The following is a 12,632-nucleotide window of genomic DNA, read 5'->3' as shown; positions in this document are numbered from 1 at the left end:
GTTTACAAACGAACCTGATAAAACAAAAGTTATTATTGTATATTATTATTATTGGCATTTTTATATTATATTATACAAAGAATATTAATTGTAAAATACATGAGTTGCTTGAAAAATTTATATATTATATATAACTCGCAAGCGTAAACAAAAAGAACTGCGTAGTCGAAAAAGTCATAGCAGTAATAGGCGTTTTGTATAGATTTTCTGATAGGATTTCTGTGTGGAAGCTTACTTTTCTTTATATCCGGTGACATGAAACTGATTTTGAGTCAGTCTTTGGCTTCCAAACCAAACATGTGACTACACAAGTTTTTAGTTAACATCATAGGTGAAAATAAACTTATTCTTTTCATATATATACAGACTTTTTCATATATATACATCACGTAATACGTGACAAAATGGCTTGTTCACGTTGTGATTCTCCGACAAAGAGTGATGGCAAAAAGACCCGTTTTTTCGCTCATTTTTTGGACCTCGAATTTCAAACTTTTTTTTATGCCAAATAGTACTATATGATGGGACATTAATCCCAAAGAAATTTTAAAATGAGCATAGGCCACGGTTTCGGAGATATGAAGGGGTGAAAGGTGAAAGTGATGGTTTCTCATAATCTATGAAAGTACACGAAACTCTTCAAGTGTTCATACCAAGGAATAAAACATATATAACGAAGTGAAACATATCGTTTCTTATAGACTTTTTTTTACGCCGGATTCAAATATATGACCTTAGTTTTCGTCTAGCATGCAAACTCCCCAAGATAGATGGAGTTGAAGTGAAACTTGACACCGCCTTTCATGAATAATCGTGCTGCTTTTTTACTGCAATTTCTCTTGCCTCTCACATATGGGGTCCAACCAAACACAATGCAACATGTAACGTACAAGTTAGTTGTAATTTGCAATATAACACGTGTGTTCTATTGCATTTATATTGTTGAGTAAGAAATTACAACTAACCTGTACGTTACATGTTGGATTGCGTTTGCTGGGGTCTTTTTTTAATGTGAGTACCCTTGCCTCACAGATTGGGGTGCTTTTTCAATGTGAGTCCTCTTACCTCTCACATATTGGGGTGCTTTTTTAATGTGAGTCCCCTTGCCTTTCACAGATTGGGATGGCGACAGAAAATACCCTTAATAATACTTCAGCCACGCATTCTTCCTTATGCAATACACCTTGACTGGAAATCATCACTTTCACCTCTTTGTATCTTCGAAACCGTGCCTATGCTCATCTTGAAATTTTACTGAGATTAATGTTTCATCTAATAGTACTATTTGCCATGAAAAAAAGTTTAAAATTTAAGGTCCAAAAAATGGGCGAAATTTGCCATCACTATTTACCGATGAATAAATTGAAATTTTTCTTTAACATTTTAATTTTCATATAGTTCTTTCTTATTAATCGGACGATGAGAAAGATCTTTGTATATTGAAGTAAATGCTTGGACGGGGGAAGGGCTTCACCTTTAACATCGAAGAAGTGCAAACACGTCTTACTTTTTACTGTTTTCGAGCACAATAAGATATGAACCACGAGATCATTCTAAGATATTCTACAATCCTTGCTCTTTTTTCTATTTTTAGTCACATATATCTGCAACTTCGAATATCTTAGGAACTATAAAAGAGCGTCGTCTGATTTAAAGTATATTTTAATTTATAAGATTTAATCCTCCACAATATATGTGTTTAGGATTAAGGTAAAATCAGGTGGCAGGGCGCTGTCGCGAAAGTAATCGCCCCTGGCGCAAGCACAAACAACCCTCGGGCTTGACTCGACTTTATCCGAGATCACCCGAGTATCGCGCTGACCGTTTCGACAGCGCGATTGCAAAACGCGCACGCGTATTCCTAAATATGTATACCGCGCAACGCGTTACATCGCGGATCCATGTGATTCGCCCTTCGTGAGGCCCATACCCCCGCCGAGGGTCTCCTCTCGGGACGAAGGATAATCGATATCGATCCGCGCTCTCTTCTGTTCTCTGCCGCGAAAAGAGACACATCGAGCCGGGCGTTTGCGACATTGTGCCTATCGGGAGTGGTCTCGACCGCCAGTGCGTGAAGTCCGTAATCAAGTTTCATCGCGAGCCGCATCCGTGAGATCGCCGCGTGAAACATCTCGAATCGCTCCTTCGCTCTTGCCGCGAAGAGTGAGCCGTTTTCCGACTGCGAGGAGTTCGGTATGGGGGAACGCGAGACGCCCTGTGCGAGGGGTAGTTTCGAGCGTACAAGTGTCGACGCGAGTGGCATTAGTCGTCGCGCATTATCTCTCGTCATCCGAGATTGACGAGATTTGTCGCCCGCAATCGAGTGGGTAGTGCGCACAAACGGATCACGTGATCACCGCGTGCGGTACCGTGATCCTCATCTAAAGGACCGTACAGACGGCGAACGAAACCGTCACAGGCAGTCAGCCCGGGTATAGTGATCGCAACAAGTGTTGTGATAACCGAGCGTAAGTGCAAGCGAGCACTTCTCAATAACTCAGCGCAGGGAGTTCGATCCCGATATCGACCCCTCTCTCGCGGCCAGTTTGTCGTGCCGCGCCGTTCGTGAACACGGACCATCAGCGTAAATGTAAAGCGTATAGTGATTGTGTAAAACGCGAACTCACTATCGCGTACCCGAGACAAAAAGAAAGCCCGAGCATCTCGCACCTCGTGACCGCGGTCGCTCGTCTGCTTCGCGCCAAGATATCCGTTGACCGCGAGCAAGATCTCCGAACGCGAGGGCGGTCATCTACCGCTCTACAAGATTTCCGTTTCGCGAGCCACGCAGACAGAAGGAGCGACTCAAGATTTCCGTCCCGCCATCCCGCGAATGCTCCGGGTGCTCGGGTGCGTGAATGCGAGAAGTACTCTATGTGCAATAAAGTGTGTTTGTCAGAATAACCCGGCGAGCGTTTTTTGAACCCTCTTTTCGCTACCTCCTTGGTTCTTGCCCCGCGCCCTGGACAGGGTGGTCCCGGCATACTTCGTGTCCTGAGGGTACCTCGGTCGCGCACGAAACAATATGTCAAGATCAAGTTTATTCGTGCTGTGTAAGTTTTTCTGTAATAATTTTTTTTTATTTGTTATCTTAATAATAACATTTTTTAGTATCAAGCATATTATAATTAATTAAATTTTCGAAATTATTGTTTAGATAAATAGAAAAAAGGAAGAAAATGTAATAAATAGAGAAGATATTATGATTTTTACGAATTTTACGATTCAAGATTTATTATCAAAGTTTGATAACTTAATATTTATTTAATATATACTTATATCTATCTTAAACAATTTTTAATCTTTGTGTTTCATACACATAGAATTTAGAATAAAATTTCATTTATAATTTTATTGTAGAAAACGTTTAGAAATCAAAAGAATACACATCTTATATAAAATATATGCATACATTAAAATACACATCATATAAAATAAGATTTCTGTCCTGAAATTTGACGCGAATTATAGATCATCTAAATATATTTAACATACGTTAATCCACTTTAATAGCTTTCTGTATTTGAAAGTTATTATAACTCTTTTATATAATAATTTTCAACTGTATCTAATCTCCAAATTACAAAATATTTTATTTTTTAAGATTTACTTTTATTACGTATAGGTATAATAAGATGTTGTAATTTTATTACATTTCATTGTTTGTGTTTTAAGGGTTTTTTTTAAGACAATTTAAGTAAAACTATAAAAATTCGTTGTTTTTTTTTTCAATGTCGTAAAGCTTTTGGCAATACCTGATAATTATTAAAGTAACATTATCAAAGAATAGAATAAATGAAAACAATTAAAATAGTTTATATAAATATGAAATATTATTGAACTTATTAATGCATTCCACTTGGATAGGTGTTAATAGTAATGTGGATGGGTAGTGAAATTATTTTGCGGTAGTGGTCAGATTCGAAAGGGGCATCGGCATTCAAGACCACTGCCGCGCTGGTGATATCCGCTTATAATTCCAGACAGTGGTGTGCACAACCGTTCGAAGTTCCGATGAAATTACTCGAATTACTGCCAGTACCCAATCAGTCTTTTACCTCGAAGTCTTGCAGTCTAAATTTTCATTGGTTTAAAAGCATTTACCGATATACAACAAAGAAACATTTAATTTTATTTTATTTTACAGGAACTTAATTTAACTTAAACCTTTAATTTAAAGTCACATACAAAAGAGACTACGCGATAACAGAATCGAATTCAAGTATAAAGAATCAGTAAGTTGCATGAAATATCGTTGTAGATATTACTATTGAATATTGTTTATAACATGGAATGTTTTGTAATAATTATTTAAAATATTAATAATTTTATATTTTGTTTAAAAATAATAAAAAAAAATTATTATTATTAATGATCATTTTTTAATAATAATAATAATATTTCATATGTCACATAAACATATAGAAAAAAGTTTGTTTTTTAAATCATTAAGTTTGATTTTTGACGTGAAAATTACTTTAAAATTTTTATTTTTTAATAGTATATACTCTTGCCTTGTTCTACTTAAATGACTGGATATAATGTCGATGAAAATTTTCGGTCAATGTATTTCCACACATGCGCGCAACGATAGTCCCGAAAAAATGCGTGTTGCCGTCGTAAGTTTTTGGCGAAAAATTCGCTAAATTTTAGTTAGAAAATTCACGCGATACAGCGAAATTCTTCGAAATTTCGTGAATACCGATGACTGCGGTTTGCTGATAGTAGTTTCAGACATATCTCAGCGTAATATGTATCTTTGCGAACTTAAACTTCACATTCCAATCGTGAAAATGATAGTCGAGGTTTTCCCTTACCCTTCCTTGTTAAGAGTAATCGGTGCAACATATCATGTGCGGTGCGAAATCACAGTGACACAGTTTCTATAATATAGTTGCGATTGTCAATTATAATATTATTCACGATTTCCATGAAATTAAATGAAAATTTTCGTTGCATCAATACCTCTCGTTCCAACAGCCGGTGATTTTATGCACTTCAAACTACAATTTTATTATGTAATATATTGCGCCGTTGAACTCATATTTCGCATTCCTCCAATGTGCATTGCAAAAATACGCTAATCGATAAACAAAGCAAAAGTTAGTACGAAAGGGTTAATAACATTTTCTGTGTGTATCGCATATTTTACGAAGTTATTTTAATAATTTCTTCTTAACAAGATTATTATATCACAAAATTATGTTACCTAACTCAACCCAAGTGACATGTATTTCAAAAAAAGATGTAAAATCTTTAAATTCCGCCAATTGCAAACAAAATATATGTATTGCTTTGAAAAATAATTGTGTAATTACTTTCAAAAAATAAAATCCAAGTGGTATATATCTTTGTGTTTCCATTAAACGATCTTCCTATTCCAACCCAAGTAGTAATAGCTTCTTAATTCTCCTTAATAAAATTACAATATTACAAAGAATAATTTTAATTACAAAGAATTTAAGAGGTAACAGTACAAAATAAAAATATTTAATTAAAATGAAATAAATAAATTTTTCTTGTAAAAAAACTTGGCGCTGCTAGAGTTCGAAATTTAAACATTAAAATTTAAACATTAGTACTAAAATTTTTGATTAAATAAAAAAACTAACATAATTTAGGAAAGAATGTGACGGGAGTAAAAAAGCAGCGCCAAGTTTTTTTTTACAAGAAAAATTTATTTATTTTATTTTAATTAAATATTTTTATATTGTACTGTTACCTCTTAAATTCTTTGTAATAGTAAATAATAATTATCATAATTTACTACAGAATCCCCGTTTACGTGGAGGAATTATCGTATAAGTTACTACAAAAGTAACGCTCGCGTAAACATAGTAACGGTCACGACTGTCACTACATATCTCCGACCCGCGTGCGCTGATATTTCGCTTCTTGTGACATCCATATTCTAATTTCGTGGCACTTCGATCCTTGCGTGACGCGACCGAAATTCGGAATTAAACGATCGTAGTATTTAACGATGAGAAACCACGGTGTTACGCGCGAACGCGATATGTATTTCTAGGTTATAACTGATGACTGAAGCGTCCACAATACACAGAGTAAGCGTGGAGTAAGGAGTAAGAGTAGGCGTAAGAGGGCTATAAGCCTGTTGCATCCTGATTGACCGAGCGTAAGTGTAACAGTAAGAGTAGTAAGAAATGAAATTAATTTATTTTGTTTACGCTCTTACGCTTACGCCAGCTTTCTTAAACCAGAAATAGCCCTCTTACACCTACTCTTACTCCTTACTCCACGCTTACTCCGTATATTGTAGACGACGCTTGACAGCGCGCTGTCCGCGCGAACGCACTGAGCGACGAGTGCACACGTACGCGTATATGCTGTCTCTTTTCAGTGTAGCAACAACATTGTCATGGAGGGGACCCGGGGGGACGTTCGAGATAGAGTCCCTTTATAAGAGTCTGGACAGACTTTGGGAGTGCAACAACGTGGCGTGAATGTCACGTATATAGGGACTCTAGTCTAGACGTTCTAGACGGAAGAAAAACACTATGGCGCCGATGACTACACGTAATCGTTGTATTGTGATATCGTGATAGAGAATGCTATAGAGGCTGTGTGAGAAAGTGAGTTTGCCTATATTTTTATTTTGACTTGATAGAGATAAGATAACCAAAACTTTAAAATATCTGAAAAAGATATTTTAATAAAATAAATTATAATAGTATAAAACAATTTATTGATAGAGAAAATTACGAGATGTACATAGATAAATGCATGACATTGTCATTTTGTATTAATTTTGTAATTCTTTATTTTTAATTCTAAGACACCTATTCTGTAAATGTTAACGACATCATTTCGTGCTTTGCGCAGGTATGTAACATGTAACACTTGTAGCAAAGCACATAACAATATCGTTAGTGTACTGGCACGTATTATGGAACTTTACGGAATGGATTCCTATCGAAATTATACTGCTTTCCCTAAAAACACAATAGAAATGTAAAAAATAAAAATTCCGATCGGAATCCATTTCGAAAAGTTTCATAATACGCACCCTGAGAGAGACTCCTAAGGCTCGCTATTTTACCTCTCGTGATTGGTTCCGCCATGGTGTTGCACGTCCAATGAAAATAAGGACCAGTCTGTCCAGACTCTTATAAAGGGACTCTAGTTCGAGATGTTCTCAAATGCCATCTATCGAGGCAAAAGCAACCGTACGTACGGCGACGACGACGACGACGTTTCTTAACTGTAAAATTTAACATTTCGGACTTTGCGTCGTAATATCTCCGTTCGTAGGGCACGTAGCGGAAAAATAAAAACACTCTATTATATAATTCAAATTCAAGCTATCGATCAAGCCTACTTAGAACTTGATCCGTTCATTCGTTATTGAGAATCTCAAAATCTCGTGTACTCGCAACTCGTGCGTTCGCGTAAAAGAGTCACGGTGCGGTCTCGCTTTGCGTGCACATACTTGGCGCGAGACACTACCGTGTCTCTTGATTTCTTGCGAAATAAGCACGATTGCTAATAACTCGATAATTAGTTGACTCATAGCATACCTAATAAATCGATAATTTTGTTAGAACTTTAAACATTGTCTCGTCTCTTTATTTTTGAGTATTAGTTCCTTTTAATTCTGTAATGTTTTAATTTTTTTAGTTTTATCTGATATAAAAGATATATTATACCTATATATATTTTCAGTATTTTTTATCTTATATACCAACTTTATAATATCATATTGCAAAAACATTTATTTTTAACTTCTTTCTCTCTTTACCATTTAATATGTAGATTACATTACTTTTATTTAAAATTTATAGAGAGAGAGAATTACAAAAAAACAAAAGCTTTATTAAATTATTTTCGTATATCGCAATTTGAAGATATCTTTATAAAATAAAACAAGACTTTTTCGATAAACTCTTACCAATAAATTCTTTGTAGTAACAGAAAATGCTATTTTTAATGAGTGACGTGTTATCGGTGTTATTTTAAATGGTATCTTCGTAGAAAATCTCGGTATTTCTTTTACGTGACATGAAATTATTTGTCAAAAAATATTCAAAATAAAATTTAAATAGTTTTCTGCACATTATAGTAAATAAGTTATAGTAAAGTGTATGACGTTTGTACTGTCCAATAATTATTGTATCGCTTGTCTCTCTTCCTCGACGGAATGGCAGCCCGTCAGGAGTGTATCCCTTGCCACGAACCCCCTCTACTTTGCCGTTCGGATTCGGCGTTAAACTGTAGGTCCTATGTGCTTGTGTACAACCTGCGTGCGTGCCACAAGCACATAACTTTGAGGCCTTGGGGGAGGCCTATATAGGTCCGACTCGAACTGTTGCGCCATTGAAATGAAATATATTTATGAAGTTGTTCAAATTCTTACAACGGTATATGTACATTAATTTTCAGTTATTTTTGTCTTTGTAAATATATTTCTCTCAGTTAGAAATATATATTTGTTGTAACTTATATGGAATTTTCTCAGCAACTTTTGCCTTCTTATATTTGTTCGAACTACTAAAAACTTTACTGCGATATGAATACAAACTTAGCTATTTTATTCATACAAATAATGAATATTTACATACATTCTTATTTATTTAATACCTGCAAATGAAGATCTATTATACGCTCTTCAATAAGTTATATCTAATTGTAAATTATTACATAGCGTAATGTGCGATACTTTTTATCGCATATATTAACAATTTAAAATGTTAAGATACCTTAATTCAACTTTTCTCCAAGCTTTTGCAGTTTTCAATCTTTTTACATACAAGACTTGCAATAATAACAATTTTGTTAAAAAAAATGTGTATAAAAATAAATTATTTTGACGGAAATAAATTAAGTTCGTATTTTCATTATTCTAGTTGTGCATTAAAATATTTTTTTATTAAATATAATTTTCTAAATCTGTTACTTTTCAATTCTATGATTTGATTATTAAAATTTACTGCTGTGTATTAAATTAAAACTTTAAAATCATGTAAACTAATAATATCTCTTTGTTTCTGCTATACTTTATTGCTACCTTGAAAAAGATATACATATATGAAAATTTTGCTTTATACAAAGAGACATACTTACTAAAATTTTTTCTACAAAAATTTTCGTCCATTTCGTAAAATCGCCGAGCACTTCATAATATTACAAAAGATTAAAAGCTGATGTATTATGGATGTATATTTGACATTCACAGACTTTTTTACTTGAACAAATGGTAAAGATATTTCTATATATATAGTGAGCTGTTTATTGTCTGTTTTATAAATTTTTTTTGTTCAAAGGAATTAATAAAATTAAAAAATTACATTATTTCCACGAAAAGCGTTTGCTTCTGTAAATTTTAACATTAAGTTTTCCTTTGTTAAAAAAGTATTCTTTGCAATTAAATTATAAATATTGCCATTTAAAAGAATATAAATAGATAAACAGATTAATAAATTTATATTATCCATTAATCGAGGAATACGCTGCAGAGCAATTACTTTACAGTTCGGTTTCTGTGCAAAAAATGTAATTACAAAAGGAAGAAATTTTTGAATATTTAAATTTTGAAAATAACTGTTGCATACCTTTTTTTTATAACGATTATCTTGTTTTTTTAATTGTTGTATCTAATACAAATAAAATAATAATAGAATGACTGGAAATCTCATATATGTATATGTCTACATTATGAGAAACATATATGCATTTCTGAATCAAGTTGAGTATAATTACATGAATTATATAATAATTACAATAATTGGTTTGTTACAGTGCAACAATAAAAAATGAAATAACATTGAATAATAAATCTGATCTTATCAAATAATAACAGCGTTTCTCGCTTTTTTTTTACTAAAATAACGTTAACCACTAAAGAAAATCGGCTATAGCGTTCAAGTAGCAATTAATCAAAAACTGTATACCTAAATTTCTGGAAAAATAAACAAAAAAAACATCAACTACATAAAACGCAAGCCATGGGCGTTTCAAATTTTTTTTTAGATACGCGGTTAAACAAAAAGTCACAAACACCTATTTTTCGTACCATTCTTCCGTCCGTTCGTCCGGTCGTCTATTCGTTGACTCAACGTACTTCCGTTCCGCAATTCGACTCGGCGCCAATTCGACTCGGCACATACATACGTGCTTCCGGCCGACATTCTGTAAATTTCATAGCTACCTACATAGGGGGATATCTCGTGTGATTGTTCTGGTACAGCCACGGCTAGGACTCTAGTTCCTCCTCCGTTCCTGCGAACAGGGACGATTTCGACGACAACGATGTCGACGATAACGACGACAGCGACGACGACGACGACGACGATGACGATGACGATGATGATGCCGGACATATATCTACCCACCTGGCCGGTTCCGCGCGCGTCCCAAATGATGGCCCTGGACACGACTTGTTCTGATGACCGTATCGACCGCATACGAATTGACGAGCTCGGCCTGCGTGGCGGGTAGAGCCTCTCGCCGACAAACCGTGATAAGCTCAGATTATTACACACGGGGTACCGACTCTGACGTGCCATTGCGGCGGTGCAGGATTAAATTGCGCCGCGGCACGACGTCCTACTTCGTATTACGCCCCGGCGAAGGCGACATACGCGCGCATGTGTGTGTGTGTGTGCGTGTGTCAAGATACGCGTGTAATCTCGAATGAATGCATTTCTATGTCCGGATACGTACCTATTCACGTTTGCGATTGCGGCGCGTGCGCATTCGAACAAATGGCTGATTTGTTAATTAATTGACAATTGACACTGACAGCTAGCCCGCGAATTTGCGGTTTTGTCTTTGATGAAGAAGCGAAGAAATGATGCTTTCGGTTTATATATATTCGCTTATGTAAAATCAAAAATGTAGCATGGATTTGCGACATGTAAGAGATTCGTCGGAGGTTCAAAGCGATTGCTTTTAGACAGATACCCAACTAAGGAGTGATATCGATTTTTTTTTATCAAACGGCGAGCTGCAAGAAAAAATTTTATTGCATATTTAGGTTTTTCTCCATTTAGAGTAGAAATATCATTTACATCCCTAACAGCAAGTGTATATTCTGAGAATGTTTAGAGGATATCATAAAGTATAAGATATTATAAAGATGTTCTCAGTACCTATATTGAGTATATCCTTAATATATTTTATAGATATACAAGATATTATTGCTGTTAAGGATCGCGTATGGATATAAAATCAATAAATCGCACTCTGAATGCTTGACGCCTTTGTATATACTGAAACTGAGAACTTTATTACTTCTTTTTATTGTTTTATCGTAAACGTATTATAGATGCAATTTGTATGTGTTAAAAATAGTGAAAGTTAGAATGATCTTTAATCAGTTTTATTTTTTAAGTAAAACTTCTTTCTTAATTTTCTTCAAATTTTAATAAAAAGTATATAAATAAATTAAAAATGTCAGTAACATCGCAAGATCTCTGAAATTAAGTGTTATGAAAGAGATATACGTAGGATTAGTTTAATTTTTAATACGAGGAGATTAAGAGATTAAAAAATAAGACGCCCACGGCAATAATCTTATTGGAATATTACTTTCATTATCGTCCGTGAATAATGTGATCTATAACCTCGGAGTTACCTGGTTAAATTACTTGCTGGTTCTAAGATGACAGTCATATTATCTATCCAAACTAAAATTTTTGAATACAATTAGCTTTTGATGCGACATATTACGTCGACCGGAATAAGGTTAAACTTAACGTAGGAAATTCTCTCTCTCAGCGATCTATACACAGCTGACAAAATCCGGCATCATGCGCGCTCTGGCGAAGATAAATGCATCTGCTATGCGTAAATAGCATGCATGCATAATTTGGAGGTTCATGATTGTATATGATTTGCGCGGCATACTAATGCACTAAATTGGACTACGCTGCAAATTAGATGGGTGTTTGTGCGCGGGGAAAAGGTAACGTCGATGGTGCTGATAGTCGGGACGTGCTGTGAATTAAGCGATAACAAACATAAAGATTGCAGAACGAAGAGTTAATCCTCTGCGGATGAAGCGCGAAATGAGTATTTGTAAATGACAAAATGATTGCGACGAACGATCGGAACGGATTGGACAAATAATACGGCCCGAGCTTTTCCCATAACGAGCGACAAATTGCGTTTAAAAATTTGTACGCATCGAAACGCGCCAATGTTATGCATACGTTGCACACCTCTTGCCGCATTTCTACAACTTTGCCCCAAGGTATTGCGTAAATGATTTTGTCATTGAGTTATGGGTTGCCGCTTTGGTGATTGTCAGGTTAATGCTATCAGCAGCCCCAACTTTGGCCGCGTTTCGAAATTTCCCGTCAGAGTTGTGAACGTCATACCGTCGTATTTTTTTCTAACGGACGATGCATAATGATAATGTAACGATCCTGTCGGATTCAATAGCTCATTTCGCACGTTACTCTGTGCGAAACGTAAGCTCGAATGCAGAGACAAGCTTAATTGACGCCGGCGCGGCAGCGCAACGAGCGCGCGATGCTCAGTATTTACTCTTTCAGACGGAACTTGGTAGTACAAACAACACTTAAATAACGCAGAATTTTCCGACGAAATCTTGCAGAATTTAAATTTTAAACCTAAACAGCTTTTTCTAATTGTCAAATATATATTACATA

This window comes from Temnothorax curvispinosus, unplaced genomic scaffold (genome assembly GCF_003070985.1).
Source record: "Temnothorax curvispinosus isolate PA1 unplaced genomic scaffold, ASM307098v1 QBEX01017991.1, whole genome shotgun sequence".
NCBI lineage: Eukaryota > Metazoa > Arthropoda > Insecta > Hymenoptera > Formicidae > Temnothorax > Temnothorax curvispinosus.
Note: the sequence above shows the minus strand (reverse complement) of the source record.